Source organism: Lepisosteus oculatus, chromosome 5 (genome assembly GCF_040954835.1).
Source record: "Lepisosteus oculatus isolate fLepOcu1 chromosome 5, fLepOcu1.hap2, whole genome shotgun sequence".
Classification (NCBI taxonomy): Eukaryota; Metazoa; Chordata; class Actinopteri; order Semionotiformes; family Lepisosteidae; genus Lepisosteus; species Lepisosteus oculatus.
This window is the reverse complement of record NC_090700.1, coordinates 1,224,585-1,243,251: the sequence shown is the minus strand read 5'-3', so window position 1 is coordinate 1,243,251 and position 18,667 is coordinate 1,224,585. Positions and strand designations below refer to the sequence as shown.

General features: G+C 41.2%; 1 protein-coding gene across 5 annotated transcripts in view; it reads left to right on the top strand.

The window, feature by feature from the left end:
• sgcg (sarcoglycan, gamma) overlaps positions 1-18,667 on the top strand; it is a 65,670-nt gene that overhangs the window by 10,856 nt on the left and 36,147 nt on the right. The window lies entirely within an intron of this gene.

The window sequence follows — 18,667 nt, the reverse complement described above, 5'->3', positions numbered from 1 at the left end:
CTACAGTCTTGGAAAAGTTACTCACCGTCCCAGTCTGCTGCTTCGGTGCTGCCTTTGCCTTTTGGTGTCCTGACCAAAAGCTAAAGGAACAGAGACAGGAGGGTGTAGCCTGTGGTATTTAAAAGGTCAATTCTGCAAACTTTTCATTGCAGTTTACCGTTTCCTCTTTCTTGGAGAACATACCGTTTACTAGAGGCACCTTAACTGTGCCTTTACTTGTAAGAAGTTGATATGTACTGCAGAGTGAAAAGGGTAAAGCATGCCAGAGTATTTTTAGGAGAGGGTGTGTTCTGGAAATATACAGTAGGAACAGTGAGGCTTGGCTTCATGTGTGAGTAAACGGTTCCAGATTGTTCAGGCTAGATTTTATAACTGTGTTTATTCTAGTCAGTGTGCATCTGAGTGTCTCTTTTTCTTCACAAAAACTGAATACTTAATGGCCAAATCTGCTGAAGTTTATTATTTAGGTTTAATATTGCTTGTTCTACACACTCACAACCCTGGAAACAATGAGTCATTCAGGCTCTGTTTACACCCTTGTGTTGGGTTTTGATAACTAGAGGCAGTTTGTGGTCAAGATGTAACATAAAAATGTCTGCACAAAATCTCAATTAAGAGTTAGACTCCTGTGGTTTAAAAAGAATTTATGTGAAGAGCCATTATGCTGAGATTTTCAATTCAGGCCATAAAGTGAAGCTGGTAAAACCAGTGTTGCAGCTGTAAAGATAATGAAAATAGAGGCCAGACAAACAGAAAGGTTAAAAAGATACACAAGGCTTTCTTTCAGTTTAATTTCAGTGCAATGTAAGAAGGAAGTCATGCTGAGAGGCTAACAGAGTTTTGAAGGCCTCAGAGGAGTATTAACATGCTAACACCTCTTTCACTGTGATTGGATCCCATAAACAACAAACAGGAGAGGTGTCATGTTAAGCATCCAAGGTCACACACAGCAAAAAAAAGCCAAGGTGGTGCTACCTGAAGGTTATAGAGGATCTGTGTATCTGGCTGGTGTTTTTCAGTTTCACTACACTGTGATGAGTCGGTATGAAGTGTTGTCATGACAGCTGATCTTTTTCATGTGCTATTTTAGATTAAAATTTAGGAAATTTAATTTTGTCACACATCTGTTACAATCAATGACATTTTTAACAAGTTATATTAAAAGGCCTTAACAGTCATGGTTAAAGTATTTAATCTGTTAATGTGGCAGAAGTTGTCTGTGTTGGCAGGGTGCTGACAGTGTTACTAGAATGATTCTGATTTATTTGGTTGTTTTTGTATTCCCGTATTTTTCATTTATAAAACATTTGCCATCACACTCGGTCTTAATCTGTTCAAACATATCAGCGCGAAGATCTCAGAGCACGACCGGCTCACAGATGGTCCGCACTCTCAACACCAGAACAACTCGCTCAGGTTTGCCAGAAAGATTTTTCTTCATTTGTAAATTAAACTGAAACAGCGTCATTTGTGAAGAAATGCCCGAACAAGTTATTTTGGTTGAGTGCGGACTATTTGTGAAGGGTTTGCTCATTTCTGATTTTATTGAAATTGAACCTGAATTTAAGTGCTGTGCATCTCAATTTCTTGTGCTGCCAGTGAAACATCCTCCCCCGGGACCTGAAGGGAAAATGTTCCTGGAGGTAACTGATGAAGAGACCTTTGGGTCCAAACATATCAAGCCAACTTTCACTCATCTCCAGTGCCACCTCTAGGCACTGATAAATAGAATATTATAAAATCCCTAGAGAAATCTGGAAGAGACGCATTGCACAGCCTCACGCTCAACACTGAAACTAAGCTCTCCAGCTCAGTCATTCTACCCAGCAGTAACTGCAATTTCTTGTTAATGTGATAAGAAAGCTTCAAACAAGCGGAGGCCATGCAGCCCATCCAACACATCTGGTAGTTAGTGGCTAATGGATCACAGGATCTCCTGCAGCTGTGTCTTGAGGGCAACAAGGGTATCGGCTCTGACAGCCTGGCTGGGCGTCTGGTCCCGAATGGCCACAGCCCTTATGTTAGCGTGTAGTGAGCTTGGTGGAGCACAACGGCTCTTTCAAACTTGGTCTGTAGCAAATGGGTGAGATTATGATGTGTGATCAAAAAGGGTGAGGTAACCTAAAATTGCTGCAACGCTGAAAGCCGACAGCCAAATATGGCCACATCTCTGATAAACCGCTTTGAATTTCTGGTTTTGCTTAGCGGTTTTAAACACCCTCCTGGGCTTCTCTCGTTGACAGAGAAGTGCTGGCGCACCTTGATGCTGAAGAGGCTGTCCTCCAGCAGGAGGCGCTAGCAGTCTGGGCTGCTGGGTTCAGCCTTGAGATGTTTTTTTGTTTCCGGGCATGGATAAGCTCTTTTGACAGACAGAACTTCATCAATCTGGATCTCTCAGGACCCCTGATTAGTTTGCAAAATATTTCCTTGTTTTAATGCAGCCGCCCCCCCGGCTTAAAACAGCAAACTTGGACCCGGGCGTCCTGTGTCTGCCGTCACCGGCGCACGCCGTGCTCCTCCGGGGCACCCCGATGTCATCGCTCCGGGGAGAGGGGCGGTGCCGGGATTAGCTTTCCACAACGACATTTTCCAACGGCTGTGGGGAAAAAGGATTATTCATCATTTTGAGTTATGGGAGCCGTGTGACAGATAAGCTCCAGAGAAGTGGCTTCTGGGGAAAAGAGATACTCATTATCGGTGCAGCTAAGGTGGTTTTTACTCACAGAAGCCGTATCAACTGGAAATGAGTTGTCTCTCTGGTCTTAAGTGGAAGGTTTCTGGCCCACTAACTGTCCTGCGGTGTACGGTAAACCTTAAAGTGTATTTCAAACCCGGGAGAGCACTTTTGTTCTCATCTCACTGTCCTGCACTGTAGGGGGATAAACAGTGTTGTAAACTCTGCTTTGTGTTTTAGAGAGAATGTGCTGTAAGTGTGCTCATGTGTGATCTTTGCCAAAGTCGACCTTCAGATTCAGATGTTAGTAGAATAATTCCTTTGTATAAAATATCTTCACAGGAGAGCCCTCATCTGCGTCCAGAGTCTAGGTGTAGAAAACACAATCTGCTCCAAATTGTGAGAGGGCCATGTGTTTGTCAGTCCGAGACTGTGAAGAAGCAAGATGTCGAGCACAGGGGCATCTTATTTCTCCACCGGCAGCGTAGGGGCAAACGTGACAAACCCCACTCAGCCTTTGGAGGTGCAGAAAACAGGCACCTGAAGATTCAACACGCTTGACGCACTGAATTTCGTCTTGGTAGGGAGATATAACCAACCCTGAATTAAAAAGTCTTTTTCCTATGGCAATGTTATATCTTAAAATATTATTTCTATATGGGTGTAGAGAAATATAATTGTTTCAGTTAATCAATATAGTTTAATTTCTCACTGTCATTTAGTTTTCATTGAATTTTTTTCCATTCGCATTTTCCAGCTTATTTTTTTCCTGAGTAGGTGCAAGCTTGCTCATTCAGCTTTTCTTCTTCTATCTACATGCTGGATTTAGTAATTCGGCCACATTTTCAGGTCACCTGAAACACTCAAAAGAATTGAGTCTACCAAAGCAATCTGTTTGGGAGAAATTGGGAATTTCATTGTGAAGACTTTTAATTTGATTGAAAAGTGGTGCATTGTGTTGGGGGGTAATTGGCATTTACAACCGTTTGCAAGCAGAATATAAACAGAGAGAAACATTGGTGCTGTTACTGAGAGCAACTTGAATAAAAGCTGCCTGCATCCTGATTCAAACCCTTCCTCGCCGTATCTCACTGAACACTGTGAAGCCTGGAGAACAGCTCCTGAGATTCTCCTTCCCTGATTTTCTGTTACAGCTTCACACCATCATTCGAACTTTGTTTAAAGGCTTTTCCGGGGCTTCTGAAGATTGAAGATCTGCTGGTATAATTCCCTCAATGTTGCAAATAGTTCCTGGCGCTGCTACAGCTGCTAATGCGTTTTTTCCCACTGTCAATATTACCACAGCCCTTCTGCAGCCTTTTACAGGTGCGGTTCGGTGCATGTTTATCAATGCACTTGTTTTAGTATAGTACCAAAGCCTTTTCTTATCCAATCTCAGTACAGAATCAGAAGTTTAATCTGCAGCCCTTTCTTATTTCTTAATTGAGTCTGTATGATGTTCATTAGAATGTGGCTCCATTAATTCTTTTAGTTAATTTTATAGTGTAAGTTAGTATCATTGTGTTAACAAACTTGATGAGCCGTTTAGCCTTGAGGGAGCATCTCTTCTTTACTACCTAGGGGTCATTCTCCCTCAAGACTAACATCAGTGGTTCTGAACAGAAGAAGTAACTTTCCACTACGGCTTCTTAGAGCAGAGTACAGTCCTGCCACAGCTCGCCTTCCAGCTGCCTGGCCACCAGCTTGCCTTTCTCCAGATTGGCTCCATTCGAAACCCAAGCCAGCTGGGTTTCACTCGACTGGGCCGTAGCACAGTAGCACAGTGGAGTTCGTGCTTTCTTAGCATAATCACCCAGGTCAGCCGTCTCCCTTAAAAGAGAGGAAAATCCATGCAAATGTAAATAAAAGAAAGGACTCATTTCCTAAAAGTCAGGGTGGCTCTTCGTATCTGTGTCATCTCTGCAGTATGGTGTTTGGCTTGTGTTAGTACTAGATACAGCTCTGCTATTTCCAGGCCTGCCTTCCAGAGTGTTAGTACCCAGCACCAATATAATGACCTGCACTGTGTATCTACCTCTGATCATTGGATAAGCAGTACTGATAAATGCAGAAATATATCTCAGTAATTCCAGAAGGGTGCTTGGCTTCCATTAATGTGTTGTCATAGGAGATAGGAAATTACATTGTTGCTGGATTTGATAAGACATGTGCTGTGATTGTGTTTACCTTGGAGAACTGATCCCTGCTGCTTTTTTATGAGCCTCTCCAAAGCCGTGTCACAAAAACAAATAGAACTGCTGATAAATTACAAACGCCATTTCAGTTAGATTCAGCAGCTCCTTGGGCTGGGTACTGTTTTCTATAAGTATCATTGTAATTGCACATATTAGGGTTATATCTCAGGGTTGCATGGAAGGACTGAATAGTTCTTGTGTTTTGGAACTTGTGGAAATGCAGTTTGAGGTATTTGCCATTACACATCCTGTTTTATGAGCAAGAGTGGCATGTTTTAGGTTTTTCCCTGGAGCAGCCCATGAGCACACTTTGCATGAAGTAACAGACTAAATGAACTACACACTGGTGTCACCTTGGACGTGGAGCTCCGAGAGGATCTTTCCTTGTCAGACGTGCTGGCTAGAGAAGCAGCTAAACTTGGGCTCAGGTTAAGACTGATGTAAGTGTGCTTTTGAATTGCTATCTTGAGTCCATGTTGGAAACCAACTTGAAATTTATTTTGTTTGGTTTTTAGTGCTTAACATGACACCATTCAGTACTGGTGTGTTACAACTTCAGTGTACAGTGGTCTAATGTTTTGATTTCTTTACCAGTAATATATTTAGCCTTTTTTGTTTTTTGACTCCTGCTTTTACAATAGGTTCTGCATTAAGGCCTCCATCTGAAAGCAGCTACATTCCTTATAAGCCTGTTATTGTAAATCAAGTCAATTTTTCTTGTTTTAAAGTGGTAGTTTTGTTAAATTACTGGACCATTGAGCATTCAATGACATAAATTGCATTTTTTAAGTCTACGGAATGAAGATCATGGATTGTGTAATTGGCAATATGGATTAATTGGTCATTCTAGCACAATCTGAAATATGCAGAGACTGGGAAAGGGAAATAATATTGAAATAGGAAGATATGGATGGGACATTGTGTATATTATAAAGAAAAACATCATTTTTTAAAAAGAATTCAGCTCTCTCAACACAAAGGGGAATCATGCAGACCACAATCAACATCTTACTAAAGAACTGAGAGACAAACTAGCAAAAGCATCAGAGATAGAAAACTACCCCTGACAAACACACCGAACACAGTGAAATTCTCCTCCCATTAAGCCAAACACAGACAGAGAGGCTGTCCAGATCACAGCAAATGTTGTCAAACAGACAATGAAAACGTTTGAGTAAAAGACGTACTGTACATTGTGGTTCACCATGGAGAGTAGCTGTGCCACTATTCTAACACGCTGTAGGATTCCAGGAAACAGTCATCAGGGATTTTGAAAAGGTGTGTCGTGCCAAGCTAACATTGAACAAACAACCGAAAGTACTTTTCGGCATAGAAACAAAGCACATGATCTGGTCATGTATGTTTAGACATTCAGAAGGAGTTTGCTAAAGTTCCTCAAAAAGGATTAATTTTTAAATTACAGCCAGTAGATATTACATTCAGGGTGCTCCTGTGCATATGTTTGGGTTGAGAACTAGTTAATGAACAGAAAACGGAGAACATGGGCAAGGGGTGATGGCGGAAACTAGGGTGATGTAATTAGTGGCGTACCACAGGGACCTGTACCAGGACCACTGCTCTCTGGGTTCTGGCATCGTTAATAAACTAGTCAGGCTTGCAGATGATGCTGAAATAGGAGGATGAGCAAACAGTGTAGAAACAGCAAATGCTACTCAAAAAGATTTAGATAAAATTAATGGCTGGACAAACACTTGGTACGTGACCTTTCATGTAGATAGGTGCAAGAGATTGTATGCAGGTAGTAAAGGCATAAACCGTTAATAAAAATAGGAAGCACCGAGCTAGAAGAAGCTGCTTGCAGAATATAATGGGTGGGCTAACACACAGGAGAGTTACATGCCCTGTACTCTGCCGGTCCGAGAAATATAGACTGCAACATGAGAACTGGCAGATTACAGTACCAAGGGCCCTGCCAGATCTTCGCTCCATTTACTGCAATAAGAGCAATACTGACAAATTCCTGTTGCCTTTCCTTCAGTTAGCTTTAACTATGAGGACGGGAGTGACCTCTGAAACCACAGTTACACCAGACAGCAAGTCTAAAATATTAATTTGGACAATAAACTTTAATATTCCACTGGGCAAGAGAAGTGCTTCATGGAGAAGGGATGATAAAACTACATTCATTTTAAGACAAACAAGGCCATTAACATTGTAATACATGTAGTAGCTCATTTTAAGTTTACTTTTTGTAGAGCTTTGCCCTTCTCAGAAGATAGAGTGTTCTCTTGTGCTACAGACTATTAACAGAAAGAGAGAGAGCTTTTACAGTAATATTCTTAATTCCTAGGTTTATAAATGAGCTGAGGACTGCCAGGGATAAAGACTGGCATCCTAATGTTCTGAACAAAAGCTATCGATAGTTTTGTTATATATATTTGTTATATAGTAATACATACTGTACATGTATTTCTCTATCAGGTAAATTGGTTTGAAAAATGTTTAAGGTACATTTTCCTCCATCCATTTTAAACTGCCTGTTTGGCTTGTAGCACTGACGCAGAGTGAGAATTTAGATTAAGATTGACAGTTCAAGATCCCTTGAGTTTCCCCAAACAGCATGAAATAAACAAAATACTGATGTTGAAAGTGGTGCGCTAGGATTTTTCCTGATTATATTTAGTTTCACAGCTAACCGGGGAATACATGCTGTGTGATCATCATTCTCGGCTTGCATCTTAATTTCGAAACAGTGTTTTCATTCTGTGCACTTACTGTCAACCATGTCGTAAGTACAGTCAGGAGCCGGATCCCCGAACTCCGCAGTGCCTCAGTTAACACAGGCTTACTCTCAGGTTGGCTAAAATTCCCATTTTATAATCCAGCAGTATAACGAGTGTTATCGTATTTAAAAACTTATATTAAACCTCCAGTAATTGTGAAAAAGCGTATTCCAAATCTATAGCAGTGAAGGGGAGCAAAACGCAACCTGAATGTTAATTTTTATACAGAAGAGGTGGTGAAGTCTTTCACCATTTGGTGCTTTCAAAGCTCAAGGTACAAGGGGGAGTGAATTAGTGTAATTCTGCTCAAGTAAAGTAAAGAACAAACAAGATTTTATGTATTTCTAGGGCCAACTGAAAAGGCCAACTTTCACCGTTGGAAAACCGATCAAGCAATAAAGTTGAAGAAAATGTGCTTTTCGCTTTAATGAAGACACGATGACATAAAACGCCAGGTAGAGGCATAGAGGTTGAGGGACTTCTGAAAAACTGTATGTCAGGCATGTCCTGCACATAATACAGTACATCTGCAAAGGAACAAGTAAAGGTTTATTTCATGCTGAAGATAGAAGAAAAGAAACACAACATTTAGACTGTGGAGCGATGCTGTCTTTGTCGCAGGGCTGAGCTGAGCTGGCCACACCGTGTCCAGAAGACATGCTGGGGAAACCCCTGCGAAACCATCACTTTTCTTCAGGGGCAGCATGATGCACAGAGCAGGAACACTGCAAACCGAAAGTGTCGCTTTGAAATAAGATGGGATTGGATTTTAATAAGCTCTGAAATTGTTTAAGAATTGTTTAACGTCATTCCTGACCGCCAGCAGGGGTGGAGGAAAGACAAACTCGATGTTTTGATTTCAAGAGGGCTGTGGGAGGCAGCAGAAAGTGTTTTAGCAGGTAGCAATGCCAAATTATTGACAGTCTGTCTGCTGTCCCTCTGGATACAGAAATGTAATTAATTGATTTTTAAACAATTTTAACTTTCTTATTTTATTTCACTTTGAGCAAAATGGGAAGTGCAATTTCTTACAAGTGTAAAGCACCAGTAGACAGAACAGAGCACAGACAGAACAGGACAATACTGCTGTCTGCCTAATAACTCATTTAATTAAGCTTTTGTCGCAGCTCCAGTAGAAGCTGACCTAACAGCACACAAGTACCCATAGGAGGCACTGTGAGATTGTGTGGCATAACGCAGGGGTGTGTCCAGTGTGGAGACGAAGCCCTGGAATAAGGGAGACTAGTTGCCTTGGCAATCACAGCTGTCCTGGCTAATCAATGACAAGCGGCAGCTGTGGGGCTCTTTAAACACACTGAGCTCCTCCCCGGAGGGACGAGCAGAGCCCCGCAAGGGGAGGACCTTCCAGCACCCGTCCTGGATGGGACCGTGACCGAGCGCAAGGCCTTCCTTTTTTCTTCGTTTCATTTTCTTTTTCTTTCCTCCCAGTCCCGCCGTGCACCTCCACTGGGACAATGGCCTCACACTCCTTTTCTTCCAGTCTGGATGCCGCTGAAGAGGGATAATCCAGTCTGGATGCCGCTGTCCCAAGCTGCTCTTTTTCCCCGGGCTGGACCCTGTTAAATAGAGACAGTCCATGCTGCTTTTTTTTCGGTTTTCACTCACCTCACACTGGTACCTCCTCAGTACCACCCCCTCAGTGTTACAATTGGGATATCCATTTACATACTATCCTGCATTTTCACTGGTTGGTCCTCTTCTTCCAGTCATCTTTCCAGTGGCTGGGACAGGTATCATAGCCCTGTATTGAGAGAAAACAAATCCGAAAAGCAATGAGCATTTGTTCTGTATTCAGAGCCTATTCTTTAGTGTCTGTGTGTCGAGTTGCACACATTCATGAAGACAGATGAGATGGGAGTGTAATTGTTGTTTTGCTGCTCAATCATACTTCACTGTTTCTTTTTAAGCTCTTTATTCCCATAAGCGCTGTCACGGTGACACTCCTTGCCAGCCTTGTGTTTTCTGGGCTCGTCAGGAGCACAGTGGCTTGTTCTTGCGCCCCCATCCGTACTGTAACATTCAGAGGCCTGTATCGTTCCATTGTGTCACACCCCCCCACACAAAAAACAGATGAAATGATTTTCGAACCTCAAACTATTTCTTCCTGGCAGTCTATTAAATAAAGCCCTTCCAGTAGATATGCTGACATGAGTGAGCCTTCCCTCTCCAGAGAGCACTTACGACACAAAAGACTGCTTTAAAACGCCTGGTGTCAGCATAGCGCTGCAATGAGCCCCTCAGCTCTTTCACATTGTTTAACGGCACCGATGTCATGATATTTCACCGCAGCCCCTGTGTTCCCCTGAAACTCCAGCACACACATTACAGCCAGGCCCGCGATGTAGGCAATTTAACACATCAGTAAAATGATATCAGCTTGTGTTATTATCTAAAGAACAAGGGCAAAATGGAAATAAACAGGGTTGATGTGTAAATCTTTTTTTTTTCCCAGGGCAAAATTATTTTCTAAGTGTGTCTTTTGAGCATACCAGACAAGAACAGATGCTTTTTTTAACATATAGAACGCAAATAAAAAATGAACTTTTTTTCAATAAAATATAAAGGATGAGGATTTAGAATGTTAAGTGAAACATTTCTGCTCCCTTGATTTCACTCGGGTCACTTTGGGTTGAATTAGACTGACTGCCTGTAATACTTCATTCTAGGCTGGAATTTTCTCCTTACAACATTACAGAGACAGTCACTCCTAAAATTAGATATTTTATTATCATTGAGCGTAGAACTTGGCAAATTCCCCAGTAGGATTTTTTTTTACATTCATTTAATAAGAGCTGTATTTCATGTTGTTACAGCTTCATTGATTTTTACGGCTGGCTGGAACAGTGTTACTGAGAATGAGAAATGTTTTTAGTCTGTTTTAATCCCAGAGTCTGTTATTCTTCTGGAGACTCTGCGCGCCATGAGTAGGCTGTCTTCATTAGGTCTGGTAGTAAAGTGAATAGAAGCTGAGTACAGAAGTTGGGCTGCCCTGTCTCAGACCAGTAAGAGTACAGGAGCTGGACATCTGTTAAACGCAACATGGGATCTAGCCGATTTGGTTGTAGGGTTCTGTTTCAGTTCCAACGTTCGGCATTAAAATCATGTAGTTCTCGTAGTTTATTTCTTTAAATGTTGTAATTGCTAGGGCACTGAGCCTGACTGCTCTAGTGGTATAACAGTGGATTTTCTGGCAGTGGCAAGGCCAGATTGTGTGGTTGCAAAATTCAAGAGGTTAATTTTGAAGTGCTCTTATTGGGAAAAAGGATTGGAAACATGTCGTGCACAGGAGGTCCTCTTTAATAATTAACATCATTTCTTGCAGTGCTTATGCCCCTATCAATATCTTCTAAAATGCAGTTTTGTCCTTGTTGTCTCGAGGCTATATTTCTGTGATGCCTTCTACATGTTTCACCACAGGATTTATTACCCTGCAAATTGGTTTACTTTCGTCCAGAAAAGGTTATCATGAAGAGTGTAGGAACTATGGGAAGAGTAAAATTACATTCTCACTTGTTTAATATTCTGAAAGGTCAGTCAATAAAATATTGCTTTTGTGGATGTCTTTCTATTTGCATGTTTGCTGGTTAATTTTCTGAGGTATTAGTTTTACTTGGGCCCACACAGATTTATTTCTATCATTTATTATAAGAGCATGGGTCCATAAGAAGGGTGCCAAGGCTCTTAAGTGTCTTATTCACGTCTGGACTTGTGTGGAGTTTGTATATTCTCCCTTGTTTGTGTGGGCCTTTTCTAGGTGTTTCAGTTTCATCTCGCCTTCTAAAAACAAGCTGGTTAATTGGTTTAAGTAAATTGTCCAGATCCGTGATCTGTGATGGATTAAAATCCTACCACAGATATAGTCCCTCCTTGCGCCCTGGAATAAGAGGACTTCTGATTTTGGATGGAGAGAAAAACCTAGGAAGTGTGACAAGAGGCCTATCTGGCTCATCTGGTAGATAGCAGCTAATTGATCAAAGGTTTTCGTCAAGTTGTTTTTCAAAGAATGCTAGGTTACAGGCAGTAGTTAGAAGTGTAGAATTTAAACCAAGCCATGCCATGTTAAAATATATAACAGACTTATAAGACCTTATTTAAAATTATTCTGCACAATTTACATCACAGAAAAGAAACTGCTGCTCTGAGAAGAGCAACCAGATACAGTCCAAGGCTTAAGTGACTGTCCTACACTGAACCTTTAAAAGCTTTAAAACAGCTGTATTCATCTTGAACAGAGACGATTATGAGGGGATCTTGTACAAGTATTCAAAATCCTCAAAGGCAGTCTTCTTCAGAATGAACAGTGAAACTTGAGCTAGAAGGTACAGGAGGTTGTGCGAGATGTTGAGTGAGTGTGGAACGATCTACCAAACCTTGTTGAAGCTGATAACCTGTTTTTTTTTTTCAAGAAACAACTGGATGATATCCTTAGATCAACTACTGTAACTACTAAATACCAAACATACTACATAGACTGAATGGACTCCTCTTGTTTGTAATCTTTCTTGTGTTAGATAACAGCAGTTCTGTAAAATTAAGTAGAAAATGTAGAGTTGTATTCAAATTAAAGCATTTATGCCAATACTGATAAAAGCAAATATGCTTTAACTGAACAAAGGTTTTTTCTCTATTCATTTAATTTCAGATCTGTAGAGAGCTTTCTCCTTGACATAGCTTTAATAAAAGAGTAAGCACAGGTAACAGGTAACAGTTTTCTAGAGAAGCACCCGAATCACCTCTCTAACTGGGTTTTTGAAGAATGTTTTTCTGATAATGATGGAATGCACATCAGTGATTTGAAAGCTACAGAAAAGCCTCTGAGTATCTGGTTTGCAACGTACCTTGAAACCTTTGCCACAGCCCTTGAAAGCACTGTCATTTCACTGTGGTAATTGATTACAGTGGGTTTCTGAACCCACTGCCAAGCTCATTAATGGAGTATGTCATACTCTATATCTCAGTTCATTGTGGAGCTGCCCCCCTGTATTTGCACTCAAGATTTATTGCTCTGTTGCTGGGTTTTGCCTTTTCGGTTTTCTGAGGTGTTGCAGGTTTTTATCTGGATTGAATACATGCATGCCAAAAAACAATAATGAGAAAATGCAGATGTCTTTTTCCTTGTGGGGGAGGCGAACAAAAACTACTGCATATCTCTCCTGACGATCTGTGCATTACCATTCCAAAGCTGGAAATGCTTAGGCAGCAAAATGGTAAAGGGACAATAATAATAATAGTAACACATTTCAGATATGGGACATGTACTGATGCTGTGGAGGAGCCGGCTATTTCTGGGATGCTCACTGGAGGGGATCTGCTTCCTTTGCTATTTCTACGATGACACCTCTGTGACGACATCAGAAAACAAACCTGACATTTCCATCGTGAGGGAAGGGGAGGGGTTGCTCATGTGGAGAGATCGTGCACATCCTTTCTTGAATCTTTTCCTTCCTTCAGACCTGCCCCTGCTCCTCTTACTCGTGGGGGTGTTAGGGTTAGGGGTTGACTGTTCTGTCGGGGGGGGGGCAGCTCCCAAAGATCCTGTCCGACATTAGTGCTGGTGCAAGTGCATCTGTTTCCTCAGAAATGATGAAGTGCTCTGTTTGACCTGCACCACCCGGAAGTGCGTCAGAAAAAGCTTTGCCTGCACTCTGTCCTGTGGGGATGGCTAATGCTTTCATAGACACTGTCCAGGCAGCGTCCTTTCTTCGTTACTGTCGTAATAATGTCGTTGCCAGAGTGGTTAAGTGAAGGAAGGGCTGAGGGATCTTGACCTGAATAGGTCAATTTGATCAAGTGAGTGATATCACACTGCTTGACTAGTGAGGATTTTTTGACTGCTTGACTAGCGTGTTTTTTTAAATGGGGTGTTTCCTTTCAAAGACATTTTCTTTTTAATTGTTGTTGATGATTTACAGTTGTCAACTTTCTGGACTGCGTTCCTTAAAACAGAGCTGCGCACCCTGTCCGCCTGTGCAATTATTTCTCCAAATCACTAAAAATGATGGACATTTTGTGTTGTATACTTTGCTTGATGTACATCATAAATCTCCAAAGAAAATGATGCTGGCTTAATTGGGAGATTCGGGAATGACAAATTACAGCAGCAGAATGCAGCTTCATTACCTTTCGACCATTAGAGCGAAGTGGCAGCCATCCAGCAGCTTGGTCTTAATTTAGAACAGGGAAACGTGTCCATTAAAGTGGAATTATGTCCTCACCCCAGCAAATAAGGTGGCTGCAGAAGGCCTGCTTCAGCGAGACGGGAGATGGCACTCCTGCGTCGCTCGTTAGCGTCGTGGCTCTGCGGCTGCCACCGCAGCACTGCGCTCAGGGGCTGCCCGTGAACGTTTATCGAGGGAAAGAAAACACTCCTTGGCTGTCTGCAGATTCAGACCCACAAAAAAAAAAGGCCAGGTTGTAGAGGGGACGTATTATGGGCCGGGGGTGCAATGATGTATGTACCCTCTGTAGCCTAAAGAAGCAAAATAGGATAGCCAGTCCTAGCTAAACGTGTATTAATGATCTACGGTAGGTACAGAGGCAATGTTAACATCCCCTCCCACTCCGTTTTTGCCACTCCCTCCACTTCACATAACCCATCCCACTGATCTGATCCCCCCCACCTACTCCCATGCCCTCCATTCCCCCCAAGCCCCTCCCACTCCCCTGGTCTCCCCTCCCTCCACTCCACACAATCCCCTCCCACTTCAACAGGCCCCGCCCATTCCACGTTGCCACTCCCCCTTCATCTAATCTCCTCCTACTCTTCACTGGCTGATTAAACTGGTTTAGTTGGGATTTTTTTTAAGTATCTGCATGACCAATGTGCTCTAAATACATTTCCAGTAATGGTTTGAAAGTTCAGCTGAAAAATATTGAGGTGATTCTTTCCAATAAATGAATAAAGAAAGAAAGCTGAGCTTTATAACAGATAAAGGTGAAAAGGTAATTGACTGTTGCTGTATCTTGATCGATGGTCTGAGCTAAACAGAAAAAAATGTTACTATATTTTGATTGATGATATTGTAGTGGGACAATTTTTCTTTTCTTACACCTTTACAGATACGGAAGGATTTGAAAAGTGTGACATATATTACATGTGTTTAAAGGCATGGAGAGTTTCAAAAATCCTGGTTGCATGTGGATTCATTTCCTTCATACTTTTTGTAAAACTCTGTTCTTGCCCCTTGATGTTTGAGTCTGTTTCAGACTTTTGAACTTTTAGTTCTTGTCTAAAAAACAGTACAGTGATCTGACCAAATGACAAAGATAATCAAATAAAAAACATATATCAGAAACTCTCCCAGATGACTTTAAGAATTCTATAATTGATCATATTAATGTAGAGATTCTCGACAGGGTGGAACAGTGTTTTCATAGCTGCCCTGCAGTGCTGGGGCCCCGGGTTCAGCTCCAGACCTGGGCTGCTGTCTGTGTGGAGTTTGTATGTTCCGGCCAGTTTTCTGTGGGTGCCCTGGTTTCCTCCCACAGCCCAAAAAACCAAGCTGGTAGGCTAATTGGCTTGAGTGTGTGTGTGTGTGTCCAGTGTGTACCCTGCCTTGGCAACCTGGTTTTCCTTGGTGATCCCCCATCCCACCACCGACCAGACCCAGCTTTGCTTGGTTCCTAAGACCTTAAGGTGGTGGTGATAATAAATCTTCTCTCTGATGGGCATGATTTCTGCTATGAAATCAGAGGTGCACAAGCCTTCTCGCAAGACTGCGTGCCAATATTTAGGAGATGATTATTAGTGTTGCAGAATAATGTTACTACTTACTATCACTATCAGTTTCCTTAACCTCCTGCTTCTGAGTATGAGGCTGCAAGTGTGCACAGCAGAGGCCATAACAATTCTGCTAGCATTTCTAGTCACAAACTGTGTCATGATTCTTATCAGATGCTCATGAAAATAGAAGAGGTTGTCTATATTTATTTTACATAAATTTGATGCACAAATCAGAATTGTGCTGCAGGCAATGGCTGTTACTTCATGTACTATATATACTGTATATTTACCGTAGTTATGACAGGATGAAGCTCACTGTTTACCTGCTGGCAACTCTGAGCCATTATTTGTAGCAGTACTGGAGTAGGGTGATGTGTTTTAATTTATAATGCAGCCTCTTCATGTCAGAACCCAGAGACCAATTGATATCTCTTTTGCTGGGGATTGTAATGATAAAATGCTCACAAAATGCATTACATTGACAGCTGGTAATTTGTTTTCTTTGTGCCCGAAGTGGGTTTTTAATTAGTCAATATATATGACAGTTGTGCCAGATACATACAATAGCATGTAGCAAGAGAATAAGTTTTGGGATAGGATCTCTAGAATCCTGTAATGACAATATCTGTGCTCAGCATTGGTAAAACTTTTTTCTTAATTTTTTCTAATCCATGCAGAATCTGATAGCATGTCTTTTCCAAATTCCTCTGTTAACACGTTTCCAGTAAATAATCAGAATGCAAAACTGTTCCTGTGAAACTCGGTTGGATCTGTGGTGCATGCAAATTGCAACATGAAGTAAATGCAGGTTGACTTTCACAAATCACTTTGAAAGTCCTGGTGTATCACAAATGACGAATTGGCTTTGAATCACTGCGTTGTCATGCAGTTCACTAATGAAACAGTTTTACTGCTGTGGCAAGCGAAAATTGCTGGAGTGATCTTTCACATTTACCATAAGAAAGTAAGGTGTTGCAAATGAGTCCTCCTCTCTTTTGGTAACATATTAAACTCACAAAAGAGTTGACAACATGACGCATCAGCTTATTACAGCAAGCAGGGCCTTTCTGTATCAAGATCACTATTCATTAGGGCAGGATGTGGTGTTCTCTTCGCAGCTCAGTGCACGCACTCCCTTCTGAGCAGATAAATCTGCGGGAGAACTGAAATTAGTGCACTTTAATTGATAACAGCATGTTAAAAATGAGAAGGAAATTCTACAAAGGACCATGAATATAAACATGATCCTTGAGGTTTTCAGAGTTTATCTAGAGGAATCTCATGTGCAGTATGATCAGTGTTAGAATCAAATGCAGTACTGTTTCTCATTCCAGGCTTTCAGAAAGTAGGACTGACGGCACATAAACATACAGTACAACACACAAGTTATTGTATTTACAAGTTTACAGACACGGTGTTTTAGGGTCCTATATATAGACCACCCAGGAAACTCCAGGCTGCTACCATTTACTTGACTCTTAAACAATCCCTACAGAGGCCAAAGAAGAGATAAACCACTTTCTAAACTAAATACAATACAGCTTGCAGTTAAATCTCTCTCCGCCATTCTAAAATGCACCCACTAGCAAGAGAGGCATTATTAACCTGAGGGATTCCTCTTAGGAAATCCACGTTCCCTAAAATTTGCAGAATAGCAAGCTCTTTCTAGCACCGTTCAAATACTGAGATCCAATCAGTTTTTTTTCCTGGATGATCATGAAGTAGGGAGTCTTGCCTGGCTCAAGCTTCAAGTTCCAAATTCTCCTCTCTCTTGTGGTATGACCTTCTTTTGTTCTTTCCCAATCTTCTTTTTTCCTGCTCTGATCTTACATGGTGTGTTTCTGGACTGTTCATTGAGACTTAAGCATTTACCCAGAACTAAATGAACTAAGGTAAACCAATGCAAACGTTGTGATTGCTTTGATTCCAGACTCTGGAGCCCTTCATCCCCACTGCTTTGAAGCTGGAAATGTTTATACTGTCAGGTGTTACACACAGTGATCTAGACTCTGAGACACCTCCCTTATCACACTCCTCAGCCTGTAAGCATTGTGACAGCTGTTCTTCAAGAAAGCTGCAGGAGCAGACATTCAAGAATGTGGAATGATGTGTGCTTTGTGTCGCAGAAATGTTTTGAAGGATTAAACTAGTAAGAGTCAATAGAAGAAACATTTCTAAAAGAGAACAGGAATTTTTTATGGATCAATTATGGATCGTTTTCCTAAAATAATATTTAAGATGACCTTGGATAGCAAAGCCTCACTAATTGTTGCTTTATTGTTTCGGTGCATGTAGGGATATTCCAGCACAAGTCCCTCTCAGAGCCTCTTCTCGTGCTCTCATCACAGACAGCTAAAGGAAGAAGAATAGAGAGAAATTGATGCAGACAGGGCTCCTCATCCTGTGAGACTTGGATGTGCTAAGCTTATAACTGATTGCTGCCAATGGGAGTTGTGACAGAGCAGTCACATACTGTATCTTGAAGCCAAAGAAAATAATTTTAGTGATGTACCATGCAGAGAGCAGAGACTTCAATGGTACACATGAGCAAACTGTTTTTGCTTTGTCAAACAAGTGCTCAAAAATATGTTTGCTGTTTACATTATTTACTTTAATGACGGAATTTCTTCCTCTGAATACAGGTACAATACAAATGCAGCAATTTTCATATATATAAAAATATTTACTGTATATATAAATTCATATAAACAAATAGTATTTGAAGAAAGTTAAAGAAAAGAAAATTGTTTTTAATCTTCTTTTAAATGAGACTGTCATTGCCTTTTAACATTGTAGTAGTGATTTATTGTAGGTACCAACGTGGCACAAATGGCATCGATCTTATGATCCTGGTACAACCTATCGTAGATATGACAAAGTCTAAAGCATTTTATCACTTCATCCCGGTAGAAAGAAATAGTGGGGTTCTGTACTGTATCCTGTTTTTTTATTGTTTGTTTTTGGGATTGTTTAGCTTGGAGAATTGAAGGTACTGAACTGTTTGTAGATGAAGCCTTTTCTAAATTAACTTGTGGTTTATCAGTCTACAAAATTAATTGGCTGCACATGTTCATTAGAGATTAGCTTCCAATTACACTGACATGCAGGGCGATCTCCGCATTGCTGGCTGGGACGTGGAGTTTAGGTCGTGGTGGATATTCTCCAAGAAACAGCCCTGCCCTAAATCTTGGGTTTCCTCTCGACTTTGAAATGGTAAAGCCAGAACAAACTCTATAAAAATGGAGTAATAGCTTTTGGGAAAGGCTTCTCCTTGATAAAGCACTTTCATTATGGTATGGATCTTAGAAGA